Source organism: Pezoporus occidentalis, unplaced genomic scaffold, assembly GCF_034315485.1.
Source record: "Pezoporus occidentalis ecotype Australia unplaced genomic scaffold, CSIRO_AGI_Poc_V1 ctg34, whole genome shotgun sequence".
Taxonomy (NCBI): domain Eukaryota; kingdom Metazoa; phylum Chordata; class Aves; order Psittaciformes; family Psittacidae; genus Pezoporus; species Pezoporus occidentalis.
Window position 1 is genome coordinate 3,496,995 of NW_026915376.1, and position 20,111 is coordinate 3,517,105.

General features: G+C 41.5%; 1 long non-coding RNA gene across 1 annotated transcript; it reads left to right on the top strand.

The window, feature by feature from the left end:
* Window positions 1–6,555: 6,555 nt before the first annotated feature.
* On the top strand, window positions 6,556–19,700 carry LOC134169214 (uncharacterized). The gene is made up of 3 exons (XR_009966817.1): window positions 6,556–6,634; window positions 14,523–18,809; window positions 19,077–19,700. It is a non-coding gene; the product is annotated as an uncharacterized LOC134169214 (long non-coding RNA).
* The last annotated feature ends 411 nt before the right edge of the window (window positions 19,701–20,111 follow it).

The following is a 20,111-nucleotide window of genomic DNA, read 5'->3' on the forward strand; positions in this document are numbered from 1 at the left end:
TGTATGTACATACGTAGACACAGGGGAAACTGATCCATTTCTTGTAGTTTTAAGTCATGCCTGAGAAAAAGCTAAATTCTAAGGTAGAAAATAGGCACACGTGCAACCATGTGTATTTTGTTTTGGTCTGCTAGCAGTGGCCCTCAGGACTTCATTTCTTGATGAGAAATCCAACTTAGAGTTAATTTTTCAGTATTTGCTACATTTTCTGAGCATCTTTGTGCTCAAAAAATTCAGAGATTATTTAAATGTGCTTTCTTAAATGATAGAAAAGACTTTTCAGGTGGGTGATCTGTTGCATATCAGGGGCCCAGAAGATTTCCAGTATCTATTTTACTTATGTGTGTATGTCTCACTGGTACCTAGACCTGTCCATTCCCTTGTTTTCAGTGAATTAATGTTTAACTTTGAGCCCAGCAGGGGTACGGCAGTTCTCAGGCTAGATACTCTCCTGAGTGACATGCACACCCATGGTAACACACTGCCATGGTGCTGCTCTAACAGGAGTCACTGGCTGTGGCATGCAGGTGGGTATTTATGGCAATCCTAACTGGCTGTGTCAATGTGTAAAGTCTCTGACAATTTCCCTTTACATAGCAATACTTTCTCATGATTTTAAAAGAATTTACTGCTAACATGAAGATAAATGAATAGCTTTTTATATGTAACATAATTGCCAAACACTATGGTCAAGATTATCTCTTGCATCTGTCCTTGAAAAGGGGATCTACAGAAAGGGATGATTTTGGTTTCTCCATCTGCCTTGTCTTCCCTTTTCAGCCTTGCAAACAGACTCTCTTTTTCTGTTGCTCTGTGTGGTTGCATAGGGATAGCAGAACTGGTGACGGCGTGGTGGAGTGTAGAGAGGTTTCAGCAGAAGGGAAAAGAAGGGGGGAAGTTGAAAGAAAGTGAGCATTACTTCCACTACCTGCAACTCTCTGTGAGATGAGAAGTGTTTTGAGAGTACCCTGGCTCCTTGAAGGCATTAGATTTCTCTCAAGGCTCCTGAGAAAGAAAGGGAGAAACAGAAAATACCTGTACATCCCTACCTAATGAGAGGTCTGATCTTGATCTTGGGGGATGTCTCAATTTTGAGTGTCCCTTGGGCAGCTTAAAAATGCTGGAAACTCCAGTGCAGAGGCATTAGGATGTACAGCTTTGGGGTTTTGGAGTAGGTAAACTCCAACTGAAGTAAACTGAAACTAAGCAGACTGCTTGGGTACATGAGTAGTATCTTTCTTCCTTGAAGGTGAACATCTACCTAAACACTCTGATTATAGGAGCTAGATTGTCGCAAAATTAGTCAGTGATGTTCTTCTTTCACTGGAATGGAATGTGATACAACCAGTTCAATATATATTGAATGTGTATACTGAACAACTGATGGACTGGAACCTCTTAGAGTCAAGTGCTTAATAACTGCAGAGCTTAAACTAGCAGAATACAACAAAAGTGTTTGGGAATCTCAGTCCTTGGAAGAAAACACTCTCCAGTGTGTCTGTTTAGGCTATTTCTTCTCCCTTTTCTCTTACCATTCACAAGGTTCTGCTGTGATAACTGTGGGGCTTGTCTCTCCTTCATTGCCTGCTCTCTTTGCAGAGCCTTCTGAGCATCAGATTAGGCAGGTATATCTGTGTCAAGTCACAAAATATGGGGGAGTTTAATCAGGACATTCTAAAGGTCTTAGCAGATGCCAAGGAGCCATATTCAGAATTGTCAATACCTTTATTTTTATCTTACTCAGTTTGTTTTCAAGCTTGAACATGTGTGTACACTAAGATTAGAACTATTTGCATGCCATGTTTTAGAGTTCAGTTATTTTTGAGTTAACTCCATAAAAATAAAATTGAGAAAAAACAAAAAAAGAAAGTGGGTGGCATTTGATCAGGAGGAGAAGGGGAGATGATTTTATTCAAGGCAATATATAAAAGACAATAAAAATATAAAAGACAGTTTTTCCTTCAGAGCAGTTAATAAAGAAAAGCCAAAGCTATGCCTAGAGATCAAGCACAGAAAAATATGATTTCCTGAAGAAGGTATTCTCTCTTCAATTCTCTCTTCCCTTGTCAAACAGTAAAATTCAATCTCATTTCTGGATCCATGAGAGCTGGTCCTTGCAGCCATATATGGGAGGTCTTCTGCACAAGGAATCTGCAGCTCCTCAAGGGAAGTTGTGGCTGACTGCTCTGATGCCCCCAGCTTCTACACCAATACTTACAATTTTGAAAAATTTTGGTTTATTTTGTTTTTATTTTTCCAGTTCCCAGATACATTGAAGTGCATTTAAATGAAATATCTAACCAAACTTTTTTGATATACAAGATATTGAAGGGGTAGATTCCATATGCCTTGCAGTTAACAACTGCTTGCAGATGTAGGTTGTGTTTCTGCATGTAGAAAGAGAGCTTTCCACACAACTAATAAGTTGCTTAATAAGACTACTGATGGTATAATCTAGCTTTATAAAGTCTGATGACTATCAGTTCTCCTTGGTACTCATCCTGAATTTATGGCATTTTTATGTGTGAAGGTCAGAACAGGAAGAAATCTCTGAATTTAGAGAAGCAGAAAAGCCACTCTCTGCAGCTGCTACTGCATTAGCCAGGCTGCAGTTACAGCCAAGACCCTGTATCTTGGTAGAAGAGGGGTCTCAACTTCCATTTGGCTATCAAAAGCAGCAGTCCAGATGCAACATCTGGCTCAGGAAATCCCTAAACTGCTGATTGTCAGAAGCAGGGAGGATATTTGTGTTAGGGGGAGGATGGGGAGAGGGAATCACTCTGCATGCACACTGTCCTTTTTATTCTTTACCTAAGCATCTGCCTCTGTCTGCTGTCAAAGGCAGGATATTAGGCTGGATGGATCTTTCATCTGACCTGGGGTAGCAGTTCCTGTGTGCTTGAACGCCCATCTCTTAGGATGTAAGTATCCCAAACATGACTTTCCCCTCCTGCCTAAACTTTTAGGGTTGTAGTGCTTCATCTATTATATGCTTTTCCCAAACCTGCTCAAAGCAGAAATGCAGCATAGAGGGAGTGGGAGAGTTGCCCCCCCTCCCCAAAAGCTGTGTATTTTTATGTATTTATGTATTTATTTTGGTTTGGATGAAGGTTGCCCCCCTGCCTCCCCCAGGGAATTCAGAACAGTGACATCATTTTTAATCCTTGACAGTTTATGGTCTTTGAAAGAGATTCTGGATAACACTGAGCAATTAAGATGCCATTTTAATAGTTCTTTCAAGTGAAATCAAGTGAGTAATTAAATAAAATTGAATGAGGACCATGTCAGGCCACCCACAAGCTCCCATATCCACTACAAATAGATTAATAAGTCAGGCTAGGGACAAATGCTGTGTGCTGAAGTCGTCCTATTTATGTATTATTGGGTCACTCTAGGAATGAGGCTTTCAGATGGAAGATTTGTTTTCTTTGTACAGTGTTTCCAAGCAAGAACATACCAGATTGTAAATTGCTATACAAGCAGCAGTAAATTTCCTACCTTTTTTAATTCTATATGGTGGTATTAATGCCATTGTTTTGTACAGATGTCCTACTGTAAAAGTCACAGTACATAAACAGGATTTTTTACATTAAATGCTGGATTAGAATTTCTGCTGCCTTGTTATTTATATGATTATATATGGATGCTTTTCGAAAGTTGCTTTAGAGCACAAGCATAGGGTATGGTATTACACATGCTTTGCATTCATTTTACATAGATAAAAAAAGCAGGCAAAGGAGAAACAAGTGCTTTTGAGATTTACAGTAGGATAACTGAATAGATCCTGAAGCAAAGTGATATCTCTGGGGTATATCAGTTAAATTTTTTTAGGGGAAAAAGAAAAGACTTTTTTCTCTTCAAGCTCTTCCACTTTTGCATGTTAAATTTTGTGCCAGGATTTCTCACTATGATTAGAAGTATTAAGTGGAAACTGCATTTCCGAAGTGCATTTCTGTGTACTGTAGCTGTGATGCCTAACACTGTCTCAGATCTATGCAAAATGTTGATAAAATACTGGCAATTGAAAAATGTCTGATTTGAAATTGCAACAGAGATATTAATATGATGACATTTGATAACAGTTTTGAAAACTTGACTTGCATCTACAGCATTATTTTTCCCTGAAATAAGCCTGGGGGGAGGCAATGGTTCAATACAACAGCCAAAATAATCTCATCTCATCAAAATAATTGCATACAGATTCATAGAAAAACTCATATTATTCCTCAAGAATTTCCTCTGTAGGATACCTTCTGGGCACAGCTGATGGAGTGGGGACCAGGCAGCATTCCCTGCTCACCCCACATAAACTTGTTTTCCTTTCTCATCGGTATGTTCCAATCAACTGATCATTGCTCAGTGCCTGTAGGTGCTACCTTAGTACAAATACATACTTGCCGTTTTCATCCTCTCCTAAAACATGATTTGCTGGTTTTACTGTGCATCTGGGACAATTGCAGGCCCCCTCTGGTGGTCAGAACCACATCTGTACGTTTCTGTGGGATTTCACTCTAGAATTGTTTTGCTGAGGGTCCAAAACGTCTGCTTTATGTTTTAAAGTCTTGCAACAATGCTTAGTTCATTTTTCTAAGAAAACCACCAGAATAAGCCAAAACTGGAGGAGAAAAATGCACAGGAGAGGTGTTCCGTGTGTGTCAGGTCCCAGAAATGTGGTTGGTGACGCTGATGGGTACACACAAAGTAGCTGCAAAATTCATTGAACAGATTCTCGGGCCCAGCTGGCGTGATGGAGTTGGGATGGCACTCAGGATGCCAGGACTGGGCCCACTGCTGGAGACAGGACAGAGCATTAGGGAGAAACAGGAAACCAACTCTTACAGCTGAGAAAATAAACCAATCTAATACTGCTCTTTCTCTGATCACTGGAAACTACACGGATACTGGATGTGGCATGTTGAGGTACAGAAAGCAAGTATAGTTTGAATTACTTGTTTCTATGGCTCCCTTTAACTTAGCCCAAATAGAGTTGAGCATGATAAAAAAAAGTTTGTATTCACACAGAGGATTATGGTATGCAGCTCTTAAATTTAGAGGAAGACTATCCTAATCACTTTTCCTCTTCCTTTTCCTGTAACATATTTGTGTGTGAAAAAGTAGCATTTCCCTTTGCTGTTGCAAAAGGATGTTTTGTGTTGTCCTCTCTAGCAAGTTATTTCAACAGCATCTGTTTTCCTGGATATAATTCCTGGAGGTTGAGATGGTTTCTGAAACTGCTGGGAAAACCAAACAGTGTTTGAATTCACTGTGACATCTTTAAAAGCAACTATCAGCCATGTCATCAGGAAGATAATCCAAATGGCTGTCCAAAATCAGTCTTACAGTCACTACCCAGGGCTTCTCCTTCCCTTCTGAATCTGGCTGATTCTCACACATTGCACAAGCTTCCACTGGCATTCTTTAGTCTGTCCCCTAAGCCCTCAACTTGACTTTCTGTCTGCTGCCTCCCAGCAGCAACACATACCATCCGCCACTCAAAGAATAAAAGAGTCCTGTCAACCCAACAACTGACCAAGAAAAAGAGTAATTCACCAGTGTGTTTATTCACTGAATAAGCTCGATCAGTTCTATTATTGGTGACAAAGAGGTGACATACAATAATTCTGTTGTAGTTTTCAAACCCCACTAGCCACAATAATGGCTGCTGGAGCACTTATAGTAGTCATGTGATTCTTATTAGCCAATTTTTAAGGAAGCCGAGAAAGAGGGATTGTGATGTTTCATAAAAAGACATTTAATGTTATTTAAGGGCTTGTAACTGGGGATGATGGTTTCCCAGAATCTCCCACTTTTCCACATCTCCTAGTAGCGCTTCTGCATACCTGTGCACTGCAAAAAAATGGCTCTGTGCCATAATATGCTGTGAAGCTTTAAAACTCTGCTAAGAGCAGTCATCCTGGCCAAGGGCTTCTGAATGTTTTTTTTCTATAGTGAGTCTGAAGGCCCTGCACAATTTGCTGGTGAGTGTACACTGTTGGCAGCTACACACCACCAGCAGAAAAGAGGTGAGCTGCCAGAGTAGCTGGACTGCTTAGAGTTTCAGGTATATTTTTTTTATTCAAGTTTGTTAATTCCTATTAGGTATTTCCAAAGTAGAAAGTTAGAAATGGGTATGAGGATTTTTATTTGTTCTGCTCAATATAGAAAAAGTATGTGATTTTCCACGAGACTTCTTTTAGTTATACAACTACAGCCATTCACTGTGTGAATAAGCAATACTTGCTTACAGGGCTGTGCAGAGGACAGTGACTTTAAGAGGGAAGAAGAGGAGTTTATGGCTGCCTTAAGCTTTCTTTTTCAAAATGCCAAATGCAGGATTGCATTCAAAAAAGCATTTGTTCACCTAAAGAAAGGAGGCTACTATTCATAAGCAACCTTCAGAGTCCTTTTTCTTTGTTCAGTTGAACAGTTGCTATTAAAGTCTTGTTACTCATGAATCAGTTTGTGACCATGTCCTTAACCTTCTCCCTAATGACCTAAGTAGTCCGAATTCATGGTCTTCCTCACAGATGACATTTATTTTCCAGGTGGCTAACCAGTAGCACTTGAGCTACATGAAATGCCAGCAGTTCAGGTGCAATCTCAGGCCATGACCATGGCATGGTTACAGCAGAAGGTGAGTCACCAGCCAATCTTCTAAAGTGGTCATGTCTTTCATGCAGTGAGTGGTCAGACTCTGGGGGATCAATGTTGTCTTCCACTGACCGTTCCTGGAGTTCCCCTTTCATGGCTTTTGATCAAACAAAGATTCTGGTACAGGGCTTATAGGACAAGGAAGATCAGTCATATCAATCACTGCTGTGGCTTTTCTCTGAACTTTATATAATTTATGAGCATCCCTTTTGAACTGCAGGGACTAAGCCTGGACAGTCTTCTAGCAGTAATTGCTAAGGACTGCGTGCAGACATACGATAGCCATCCTACTTGATGATACACCCTGTGTGTATGCTTGTGTATCCAAGAGCAGCATTGTCTCTTTTAGCAGTGTGTCACACTGGGAGCTCCTGTTCAGCTGACAAAGCAGCATGACTCCAATATGATTCCAGCGACCTAAAGCTCATGAAAGAGATTCCTTTTTTTTTTCTTAGCTGCAGTTAATCATGAAGGAAAACAAGATTACATTGAGGTCTTCTTAAGCATTTTTTATTTTCCTGGGGACCAGCTTCATTCCTGTGCCCTGGAAACAAAGACCTTAGGTATGAATTGTTAAGTGGCTGAAAAGACCCATTCTCTTTCTTTATTCAGGCACTATACAACAGAAGCTAGCAAAGGTATTGAAAGAACCTTTCGTATGGGCATGCATTCCTTTGACTGGGTGCTTGCATGCAAGAAAGTTTATAAAATTATAATAGTAAGAGCTGATACTTGAATATTATCCTTGGTGCAAACTACAAATTTAAGTTGAGCGGAACTACCCTATTCATCCTGCTGCTGATACTGAGAGCTGTTTCAAAATCGTGTTCAACAGAGCAAGGGAAAATGCTAAGAAAAATACAGTATGCAAGCAAGTTGTGGGGAAGTATAAAAGGCATGTATATCCAAGGTGCTATGATGTCCCTAATTACTGTAAGATAGTATATTCATGTGACAGAATTTGGTTAAGATCTTTCCATCCTTCCTCTGGCAGCTCCCCAGGCTCCTGCCAGGGAAATACAGCCCCAGGCTGCTGTGTGCTGTACAGCCAGCAGCCTCAACATTAGAGGCTTATAAAGACGTCAGGTTACAATCAAGGGACAGAAAGAACTAAGTGAGGAATTTCACAGTAACATACAAGGATGGTGCTGAGAAAGAGTGGATAGAGACAAACAGGATTTTTCAATAGGACGAGCCCAGTTTACTTGCAAGATCAGCTGAGAAGAGGAAAGGAAGATGAACTTATAAATCTAAATAAAACAAGTCACGATCTGGGTGATAACTTAAGGATGCTCTGCAGCAGCAGCAGGAAAACAGAGGCAAAGAAGCATGCATAGGCTTCATTGCTTCATTACAAACTCCCTTGTAGTGCTTTGTACTTGGCAGGCTCCTGGCTCACCCTGTGTGCCAGAGGATTTTCCTGGCTAAAGCAGTCTGCTGGCAGATGTTCCCCCACCTCAGACCCAGAGATACCATCTCCCAAACAGCCCATGTGACTAAGAGGAGGCTGACTATGTTATCATTTTGGTATCCTGCAAAATATAGATAGGGAAACTGGTTACAGGGAAAGCTTTAAATGTTGCCATGTTCACAGGAACAGAATGCTTTATTGTGTGAGGTTACTTAGAGTCAGGTTTTCCCTTAAACTGAGGCTGAAAGAAGCAGCTTACTTAAAACCATTGGTCTGTAATACTAAAGTAGGAAAAAGTAAACCAAAACTATTAAAACTACCTTTGGTAAGCATCCTCTCTAGGGTCTCCAGGAGCTTATGAAGCTGCAGGCAGCTGTGCACTGTGTACCCCAGCCACGGTGTGTGCTGCTGGGCACTCAGAGATGTTATATGTGGCTTTTAAGCCCAGGCAGGGCTGTTGCCTCAGTGGAGACAGCTTTTCCCAGCGAGGATGGCAGGACTGCTCTCTTCCTGTTTATCTGCCCCATTTTTCAGGGCACTAGAATGTAACATAGTACCAAGGGGATTATGTCATGTCTTCCCCCTTCCTTCTGCCTCCTTCCCAGCCCTAAGGTCACTTGGTTAATATTTGTATTGTACACTGTAATTAGCACATTCCTGGCTTCAGGCTACCTTCTCCTGTTCCTGGCCTCTTTAAAACACAGCAGTTTATATTCTCTATATTATTTTTTAAATGTTAATTGTGCAAGGACCTTTTAGGATTTGTAATGTTTAGCTTTCTGCGACCTTTGCACAGGATCTGCCCCTGACACGTAACGGCAAACACTGCCTTGCGGTGGCAGGCTGCCAAAGCTGCCCAGCTTCTTATCACCTCATCTCCTCTTACAGTTTGTTAGATTTCTGGGGAACCCTTCCACATGCATTAATGCAGCAAAAATCTGTTCCTTAACACCTATCCTGTGGTGTGCCAAACTCAGACTAAAAGGTTACCTTTAAAAAAAAAAGCCGATGACTATCCCTGACCTGAGAGATACAGGTGGGATCTTCTCTGTCAAATGAGTACCTATTGAGGGGTCTCAATGGTAAAGCAATCACGGCAATGACTGCATCGTTTCACAATGTCTTGCGGTGACAGAGGCAGTTCTCAGAGGAGGGTGACCTCTGGCAGAGGAAAAAAGAAAAAACAGCAGTGAGCAGCTGGGAGGGTGCCCAGGAGCTTCAATCTCTGACCCAGTTCGGCTGCAGATACAGCAACACACCCAGGCAAAACCCCATTAACAGCATTATAAATTTCTGCGATATCTGGGTGTTGTCTGAAGATTTCCCTTGAGCACACCCACGCGACCTCAGCCTCAGTCAGCAGGGCTATAGAATATACAGGAAAAAGGAACAATGCTTCTTTTTAAGAAACAGACATCAGCATCTGAAATAAGTCACTGTGCTTGGCTTAGCCAAACCAAATTCCGGCTGTCTGGAGTTTTGTCTATCTAGCGATAGCGGGATTAGATACAATATGCATGAATATACTGTGCGACTATGCAAAACCAAATAGTGCCTCAAAGATAATTGTGGTTTAATTAATACAGTCTGCTGCTCCATGCCCCACCAAGTTTTTGATTATTTGTCCATCTTTAAATTCTCAACAAAGCATTCCTGCACAGTCGGATGCCTTCAGAAAAAGAAAAAAAAAAGTATCTTCCTTTCCATTTTGGCAATTTGGCTTCTTTTCAAGCCATTTCATTCAATAAAATACATTTTGGGTTTATTAACAACACATTTGGCATATCCATTTTTCAAAACCTTTTGAGATTCTAAATTTCTGTGAATTTCCTAAGTGAAGAACATGAAATAATTTTATCTGTTTTTACATATGGCACAAAAAACTAAAGCAATTTGGAAAACATGTTTTAGTTAAGGACATAAACATGTTTCTGAAATACTAAGTTTACTCGTTATCTTTGTTCAACAGTTTCGCTTTCATGCCTCAAACTCCAGCTTTTAAAAACATAACCACCTCAACTTCAAGATGGTACCTTTGCCCACTCACAGAAGTTGTCATTGACTTTTTATTTTTTATTTTTTTCCATGGTTATTTGGAGTAAAAGACTAAAAATAAAAACATATTGTTCTGAGCATTGTGGACAGCTTTTCCAGACAGGGAAAACAGAGGGTTTTATGACTTAGGAAAGCAGAGTTCCCAGAGGGCTGGTCTGCTTTTCTTCCACTCTTCCCTTTAGGATTTTCTGAAAACATTTCACTTGCTTTTGACTCTGCAGTACATTTATAGGCTCTTATTTTTAGGGCTTTGTGTGTACCTCCTGTGTGCATGTTCCAGCCCTGCCTTCTGCCTGCTTTCCCATGCACACAGGGGTATCACCACACATTTGTTTACGTTCACTCACTCAAACATGCCCAAAGATTCAAAGTGGTGGGGTGCCTGGTTTTGGTTTTCCCCTTCCCAGCTGCTAGGCAGAAATTTGCTCGCTGCTTATAATGGGTTAGGCTGAGCGTTCAGTCTCCAGGAGAGAGCAGTGCTGGGGCAGCAGCCCTGGTAATGAGGGGAGCCCTCGGAGTGCCCGCTCCATCCTGGGGTGTCCCCTTGTGCAGCAGGCAGAGAGGCAGCAAAGCTGGGCTGCAGCCCCCGACTTCCTTGCCCCACACTGTGTTTCTGGGCTAGTCTGTACCCATATGGATGAGTGGGCAGGAGCTTCAAGGAAATGGTATCTCTGTCCACCAGTTCCCAGGGGTATCTCCTAGCTGGCAGCCCATGCCCTCCCATCATTTCCTGAAGCAAAAGCTAAGCAGAAGCAGTGCAGCAAGTTCTGAAAGGGTGAAACATGCCTTTGTCCACTCCCTTGATATCCTGAACAGCTGGGTTAGAGCCACACACAACCCACGGCCATGAATGGCAATATTAACTTTAAAAAGAAAGTCCTATTTTTGATTGGCTGTGCCAGCTGTTTGATGTCACAGCTTTGCAACAACTCCGAATTTCTTTGTAAATAGGGAATCGTGACAAAATAGGGAACAATAACATTATATGAAGGCTGAGGTTTAAACTGGGATAGCCAAATTTACTTTCTAGTTGCACCTAAATTAATAATCTAATTTTGAAAGGAAGTCAGAACCTAGCAGCTGCTGGTAGCTTTCTTTAAACTGGTTCGAAAGAGTCAGATTATGCTTTTTCTGAGTATTTGGATGCATATGCTGTAAAAAATCAAAAGCCTGTTCTTAGAATATACTTCTGTTTGTTGTTGATCTTTTTATTTTTTTTGCCTAGCAAACTGTAAATGTACAAATGCCTGAAAACTTAAACCACATCTGAAGTGTTTTGCAGTCAACAGAGAGGTCCAATGTATATTTCTTGTTCAACACATGAGCTGTGATGAGATTAATTGACAAGTAATTCTTTGCCTATATTTTATTTTGTATGTAAGCTCACAAGCTTCACTGTCAGACTAAACTCCCGAATATTTGGTGTTTCCTAAAAAGCTGAAGTGCGTTGTCTCTAATGTCTCTGACTTAATTCCACACTATTTAAATGTTTTGTTAAGGGTAAAGCTTAGTTATTTAACTGATAAATCTGTTAGTCTGCTTAATATTTCTTAAAGGTCAGATCTTTGTTAGTGATTTAAGACAAGAGAATTGTCAACATCTCTTTAAGGGAAATGAATGTTTTATATTAACAATTTCAAGGCGTTAGCAAGTACACTGGATTTATAGTCTTTCTCTTACATCCAGAACTGGTATCTTCTAATACAAAGTCCTGCATTAACACAGCAGTTATTATAATTCTACAGGTGGCGTGCTAATAGACTTGCAGTTAACTCAGCATACCTGGTATCCACTCGGGAAAAGCCCTGAACTTTGCTAGGATGGAAAAAAGAAATTCACAGCAAAAGCAGGGAACTGATATAAAGTGGTGATGGATAAACTGAGGCTGGAAATTAAACAGGGTGTCAGCCTCACAAAGTAGTGGTGGGGCAAAACTCTACAGGCTATGAAAACGAAACTTGATACATCTCTGCACCATGGATGATGGGGCTGCTCTTAACAGCAAGGTCTGCACTGCTGGCCCATCTAAGCCTGGGATCTTTCCTTATGGTCCACTTTGTTCCTGTGTAATGTCAGCGGCTCAGCTTCCTCTTCTGTTACATTTTCATTTATCTGGGCGTGGTAATGGGGAGAACGGGACTATAAATTTGTGAATGTTTCCAGTACAGGGCAGGAACATGGCCAGATGTCTATGTGGAAAAATGTTGAGAGTGCAAAACTCAGGCACCTTTGTATTCCAGTTCCCCAAATTCTAAAGACAGCTAAGTGATGCTTAGGTTTTTTGCTCGATCAAAACTTGAGTGCACAAGGTGGAGAGTGTTCCCCTTCTCCTTCCTCCCTGAGTGCCTTTTCCCTTATTGTATTGGAATTTTCTGCCTTGTGTCCCCTCCTCCTTACACAGCCCCCCTCTTCCCTTTGCCTTCCCTTTGCCCCATGCACTGACCTTTCCAAGGCTATGTGTGTCCCTCCTCTTTATTTCTGCTTCTCAATGCAATGTGGGACAGGGTGGTGTGTTTGGGAGCAGCGGATATGCTGTGCCCTGGGGCTGTGGCGGGAGGGAGGGTGCTGCCACACTTAGGGCTGAGCTCCCTGCACCAGAAGTACAACCAGCTGCACTTATGGGATGTGTGGGAAACCCTGTGGGGCCTTCTGCCCCATAAATGGCTGCACGCTTGAAGTCTGCTGTGGGTAATTAAACCCTTTTCCAGCACACCAGAGGGAAAAAAAACAGGTAATATCCGTCAGCTTCTTGCCACCCAAACTGCAGCATGCGTTAGAAAGTCAAGTGTTGGCCTTGCTTTCCCTGACTTTCCCCCTGTGTAAAATGGGGGTGCAGCTGTGCCAGTGTGCTGAAGTCTATAAATGAAAAGTGTTGCATAGGTGTGAGTATTATTAGCTGCTTAATAAAACTAGACAGCATTAGAAATGAACCTGAGGCAGACAGTGAGCCACAGCAGTGTCAGTTTAAATCCAGATACCGGAAGTTTTTGCTGACAACTACTGAAGTGCAAGGAGAAAAAAACAATTGCTGTAACATTCCTGTAACTCTTTCAACAGCTTCTGTCTAGCTGCATCAAATGCAGCAGAGACCATCAAGGTCCTGCAAAGCTCCGAAGATCACTTTTTGGCTCACATTTTGCAAAGTCTTCTTCAAAAAACATGTCATTTTGAACAGCTGAGCTGCCTTTTTGCTCTCTTAGAGCCTTGCACAGAGATTCCCTGACAGACTAATACATTCTCGCATGCTACCAGCACCTCTCTGCTCACAGCAATCGCCACACACAGGTGCTTTCCTTGAGTCAAGATGACAAGGTTAGTTTTGAACACCAGGAAAGCAGAGAGATGACTTCCCACCAAGAAATAAGCTTAGAATGAACATGTCACCAAAATCTTCTTGTCTTAAAACCACTCACTGAGCTGTGGCTGTATACAAAGGTGGCTGGACTGTGATCCTTACATTGTTTTGGAGGAAAAACCCATGAAACTAATATGGGCAAACCTTTGGGGTTTTCTGCGTGAACTTCTCTGTGCTGAGGAGCACCAGGATGTGCGTGGTTATACAGCATATGTAGCAAGCTGGGAATCTTCAGCACACAGTCAGCTTTGCAATGGTGTCACGATCAGTGCTGTCTATCCTAGGTTTCATACCTAAAAGTGCATTTGAATGCAACCTCTCCGGAGCCTGCTCTCGGCTGCCCAGCAGCACAGTGATTACAGCATAAACGTTTGGCCTCTGCTCCCACAGCAGAAGAGCCAGGAGGGAAAGCTGGTGCTGGGCCTCTTCAGCACACAGTCAGCTTTGCAACGGTGTCACCATCATTGCAGTCTCTCCTCGGTTTCATAAAAGTCCATTTGAATACAAATTCTCTGGTTTTCACTCTCAGCTGCCCAGCAGGACAGTGAGTAGAACACGAACGTTTGGCCTCTGCTCCAACAGCTGAAGAGCCAAAGGGGAAAGCTGGTGCTGGGAATCTTCAGCACACAGTCAGCTTTGCAACGCTGCCAGAATCAGTGCTGTCTATCCTAGGTTTCATACCTAAAAGTGCATTTGAATGCAACCTCTCCAAGGCCTGCTCTCGACTGCCCAGCAGCACAGTGAGTAGAGCACGAACGTTTGGCCTCTGCTCCCACAGCTGGGGTCTTCTGCGTGAACTTCTCTGCACTGAGGTGCGTGGTTATACAGCATATGTAGCAGCTGTGCCCAGCACAGGGAATTGTCTTCAAATAGGGACAAATGTGGGGGCTTTCTCCTCTGCCTTGACCCGTTAATTTTGGATACAGCCCTCCAACCCCTTTTCCTCTAAAACAAAGCAGTTGGTTGACTTGGTGGTTTATAACAATGAAACTGGTATATGTAACTTGGAGATTTTTTTTTAGAAAGCCCGTTTGTTTGTTTGTGTTGCAGTGTTCCACCTGCAGCTTCTGACTCCACAGGCTACCACAGCATTTCCACTGAATTTCAGAGCTTTGGTGCCAAGCGCCAGTAAGTTGTGCCTAAGCTTTCATTCAAAGATTATTTTTTATGGTATTACAAGTAACAGTTATATTTGGAAATAATACACTTGCTTTTCAACAGTACCTAGAGAGGTAATATCTGTACCAAAAAATCTGTGCTGATTTTTCCTAAAGAATTTGGAAACAAAACAGTGTAGCCATTGTATTTCAAACATTACAGCAATTGTTCAGTACATGTGGTGCAACCCTACATTTCTATGTCAGAACACAGTGCCAACTCTGAGTCTCTGTAAATTATGGTACTATGGGCATGTGCATGTTTAAACAAGTGCTTTCCTATCTCCAGGTTAAATAGTTGTGTTTATGTATATGGTTTGGAAAAGCCAGACAATACTCTAATGCGATAAATGGGACCATAAAACACGTGCTTATTTTTCACACCATTGTATTTTTAAAACAAAGCAAAACCTGTTATGTGGCTTGGATTTTTCCTCTAAGTACATTGGGATTTGTTATATATAAATCCTAATGATGTTTATTCTTGTATACCATAAAACATGTGGAAAAAAGAGACCTATTAAAACAAACACAGATAAACAAAGAGTAATTCATTGCCTGCAGTTGAAAGTGCTTTGTGCTATAGTTCTCCAGTATACTCATAAACCTGTGACTCTAAACATCTTTAAATTATAGGTTTAGGCAGCCAAAATATAAGTGTAACTCCTTTTGGATTCAACAGGCTCTACCTAGTGGCTTAACCTACTACTGAAGGTCAGGAGAATATAATTCGTCTTCCACAATGCCTAGACATCACCAGCTACACTTCTGGAGGTATCCTGGAAAATGAAACTGTTAAAACATTCCAAGCGCTTCGGGGGGATTATTGTCTATGACAAGATCCTCTTGGACAATACACAGACCTTTGTGCATGTACCACCATCATACCCACTAAAAATCAAAGCTCCCCTTTGGGACCGCTCTGCTTGATGCGCACAGGATTTCAGATGGGCTGGTAATATATGGAATCAGCACTGTCAATGACAAAAAACCCTCATGGCTTCTCACCCCCATTCTCAGTTTAAGCATTCATTGTTCTTTTAAATGTGTTATTTTCTTACTTTTCAAGAAAGGCTGCCCATGTACCATACATACCACCTAGCCCTAGAAGATGCTAATCACTGTGCTCTATTTCCCTGTTTGGACAAAACAGGTTGTCTTCTGAGACACTATTTCTGGAGGTTCTGAAGTCACAAAAGTAGAAATATGTTTTTATGTATTGTTCTTACTGGAATTACCTGTGGAAACAGTGGTTGTATAGAATAGTCAAGATACTGTGCAAGATTAATTGACTACAGGATCAGCCAGTATGCTCAAAGAGCATTAGCTTTTCCCAAGATAAAAATCTTATTACAAATTAGAAACGGACTGTAACAGGCAGTGTTAACTCTTGAACCCAGTGGCCACTGCCACTCTGTTACTGATTTGAACCTAACCTTTAAGCACTGGAGTGCTGCAAGGAATGACCACATGTGAACAACATTATTTCTTAATGCAAAGGCACATAGTGTAAGAAAAGAAGAGCATCTCCATGACTGACAAATGTTTAGGAAGACTGGTGGCTGCTCTAGAAATAAAAAGTATGAAAAACCTTAAAGGTAAGCATGTTGTTTTGACCCCAGAGTCAGAGCTAGAAAAACAGCAGGAGGAAAGGGAAAGTGAAGAAAAGTGACAGGAAAGGAGGAAGAAAGTTTGGTTTGCAACTGCAGGGGGCTTTCAGTCTTGTTAGTATTAGAGGTTAGTATTCTTTCTGGCTATAAAGGATAATTTGGGTTATGCTGATCTTGTATATCTGAGACAAGGAACTGGACAAATTCTGCAAAAGAGATGCATGTGACTCATGGAAAGAATAACTAGTGAAGAACTTGCTCGACTTGAACTCTTGCTTGTAGGGATTTTATTTACCCCTGGGGAAGGGTGAAATTTTCCAGTTTGGCATAGAGCTAAACTACTTTACCAGTAGTGACAGAGATCTTGAAGCCTCCTTTGCTGAGAAGATAAGCTTTCATGGTACAGGATAAAGGCTAACCTGTACTGAAGATTATTGCACAACAAGCAAGGGAAGAGATGCTTTAAAGCATGATTCTTTTTACTGTGAAAACTAGCTAATGGGGTATTCAACACACATGTATTTAACTAGATGCTCGCATTAACTCATTTTCAATACAATGCACAAACCATCATACATTCCTTTATTGTAGACACAAAAAAATAAAGAAAAATGCTCCCTGCTTTGAGAACTGAGAGTCCTTAGTAGCTCATTCAACAATATGATACTCATATTCTCATTCACAAAGCTCCATTAGAGAATTCAGTCAAAACTCTTTTGATTTTTATTCCAAGTGTGAATAATAGGCCAGCTGCATGGTGACAACATTATGGGCAGTTAAAAAAATTTGTTGTGGAAACACTTAGAAGGAGTTACATTCAAGAAAATTACTTGCTAAAGAGGAGCAGTTTAAATGCAAATTCAGCCTCAGCTCATGTGTGCAAACGTGTTTTAAAAGAAAGGGGGGAAAACCCACTTCCCTAATGTGCTGATTAGTGTTCTTAATAGCAGTCTAAAACATGCCTAGGTTAGGCAAAACTCACCAGTTTCTCCACAACAGGGCAGAACTTAATCCTCAGGTGCTGCCTGCCTGAAAACTTGAAGATCACAGAGAGGTAGAGAGATGAGGTTTGGATGCAAATTCCAAACACTCTTAATACATAAGGTCTGAATATGGAGTTATTTTTTTTTACAAACCCTACTTCATATTATGAGGAAATACTTCAGCTGCTGTTGCGAATCTTCTGTTCAGAGTAACTATCTGTATAGTTACTCTGACTTTGTTCCACCTAATTGTTTTGTCAAATCACCTTGACCCTCTGCAATAAAAACAAATCCTAAGTTCTTTCAGAGGGAAAATAACCCACCTCATTTTAAAATTAATAAAACATAATAAGTGAAAGTTGTAAGTAGGAGTGAAAGTTCAATTTATGAGCTCTATCTTTGAGCAGAGCTAAATAATTTAGTAGAAATATATTCTGGTTTTCAAAAGATACGTGGTAATGTAGATGACAAGATTAGAAAACTAAATGATTGTGGCTTGCAAAAGCCTAATGAAACACTGGAGCTGAAAATGTCAGTATTTAGTGAACTTAACTGTAGAGAATCACAGGAGATTCCTGCAGATCCTGAGAACATTATGTTGTGTATCTTGAGCAAAACTGGCAAACACTCAAAAAACCCACTGGTGTTTTTGCCAGTCAATGCTAAGTACTTACACGTGGTCTTTATTCAGGTTCTTTCAACTGATGAGCGTTTCTCTCAATTTAAATAGTTGGCAGTCATAATTTCTAATTTTCATAATTGCAGTTGCCTTTAAATCAGCTCTGCCTAAAAAACTCCTGCAAGGGACCTTGCTGGAAATCATCAAACTTAATGTACTGGAGAAGAATCCTAATCCTTGTCAGCCAGGGCTACAGTTCCACAGAAAAGGAGGGCTAACAGTGATGAATTGAGCTTAGAAGGAGTATAGGAATTATTTGATCTTAGATCAGAGATGGCCATCAGTGTGCTCTGAATAGGAATAGGTAAGAAGCTTCTCTACAGAGACAGATCATTCTTCTTGTTTTCAGATTACACCTTTTCAGTTCAGGATTGCGCATACTCCGATAGGTCAAAACAGTGATCCTTGAAAAGAACGTGCTTGTTTTGAAAGAAAAGGATGGAAATCTGCATCTCCTTTTTTTTTTTTTCTGAAAATTTAAACTTTAATATGAACAAAGCCAGCAAATTCATCTACGTGTGGCTCCTGAATCTAAACAATTTTCTGGATTTTCTGAGTGCTGCTGGCTAAAAGTCAACACCCCCACTACATGTGATCCAAACAAGAATGTAACTCACAGCCTATTTAGCACTAAGGCACATCTTCAGGTTACTTCCCGACAGCGATACAGATGTGTGTAGCTAACAGACTGTGCATACTGTTCCTATCTGCTGCATGTGATATTATATTGCCCTGCAAATCTGTGTGTTTTAATAAATCAGTCTGCAGATGAGTGGCAGGAGCGCCTGCTTTTGTGTGCGGAAAGATTCTGAAGAGACCATCAGCATGCCTCTGCCGGAGACTAGAGCCCCACTGGGAGAAGTGAGTGAGTGCCTGAAGGAAGGAAGGAATGAAAGGCTGCCTCTCAGGTGGGCTCCCCTTGCCAGCAATGAGGGCCTGTGGTTGTGTGACTCACCAGCTGGCCGTCACGGGAATGTCTGAGAGCAGGGTGATGTGGGCATGCTGTGGAAGCAACACAAGCCGTGCGTGGTTTAGATTCATCTGCTACTGCTTTAGGGAAACGCAGTAAATTATGATGGGAAGCTTAAAACAATCTGACAATTATAGAGACATTTTAAACACAGCTGTTAAAAGAGGATACACATTTATAATTTTCATAATCATCCTTTGTTCAGGCTCAGTGTCCTGAGTCTAACAGGCGAACACTGCAAAACTAACCAACAGGAGTGGAGAAAGGTGATGTGACAGACTGAGGTAGGTTGAAGCCATTGCACAAAATACCATCCACACATGGGCTTCAGTCCAGAGACCAGAAAAATCAGTAGGAAGTCTTTCCATTGATTGTAGCTCACAGAGATTGAAGCCTTTTGAGAAAAGCAGTGTATCTGCTTGTTTATGCCCCTATTCCACCCTTCGTGGAGTGTGGTTGTCCATTTCACACAATTTAAGACCACAGACCTTCTTGCTGGGAACTGCTAGGCAGGTCCTTCCCACATTCTCTTGCGTCCCAGGAAGACCACTCTGGGACACGGCTTCTCACTGCTGTCCATTTGCTCAGGACTACAGCACTAGTCCTACTGCTGGGCGTACTTACCCTGCCTCAGAAAAGAAGCCCTTAACTAAGAATCAGATGTGAGGCTGGTGGGATAAGGACAAATTTAAGACACTGGCTTCCTCTGATCTCCACGTGCTTGTTTCGCTCAGGATCTCATAAGCTACTTGGGACAGCTACAGTACTTTGGAAGTAGTCACTCACATAATTTTCATTTGACTAGTTATAAACCATGTGTTAATTATCTGGTTTTGTCAGCCCCTACGGTGCCCTTCTTAGCTAAGCCTCTTTGCTATAAGGCCAGGCTGAATTTCTGTTCTCTAAATACAGGTGAGGCTCTGTGCTAGGCTGGTGTATCTCTACAGTATTCTTAGTTACAACCTGCTTGGTGGCAAGATCAGTTCAAGCTGTGCCTGCTGCTGTGTTTGAGCCCAGGTGTGTAGCCTTTTTCTGGGGTCTGTTTCATCCCTCCAGGCATGTCCTAGCTCTTCCAGTCCTCAAGCTCCTTACCACCTGCACCCTATGCCAGGAAGCCTTGCACATTACTACCCTGCAGGCTTACTTTCTTGAAACTGGTTTCTGTTCCACCCAAAATGGGCACGAGCTGTGCCTGTTTCCACCTGAGGCGGCTTGTTAGGCATGACGCCACACCTCATCA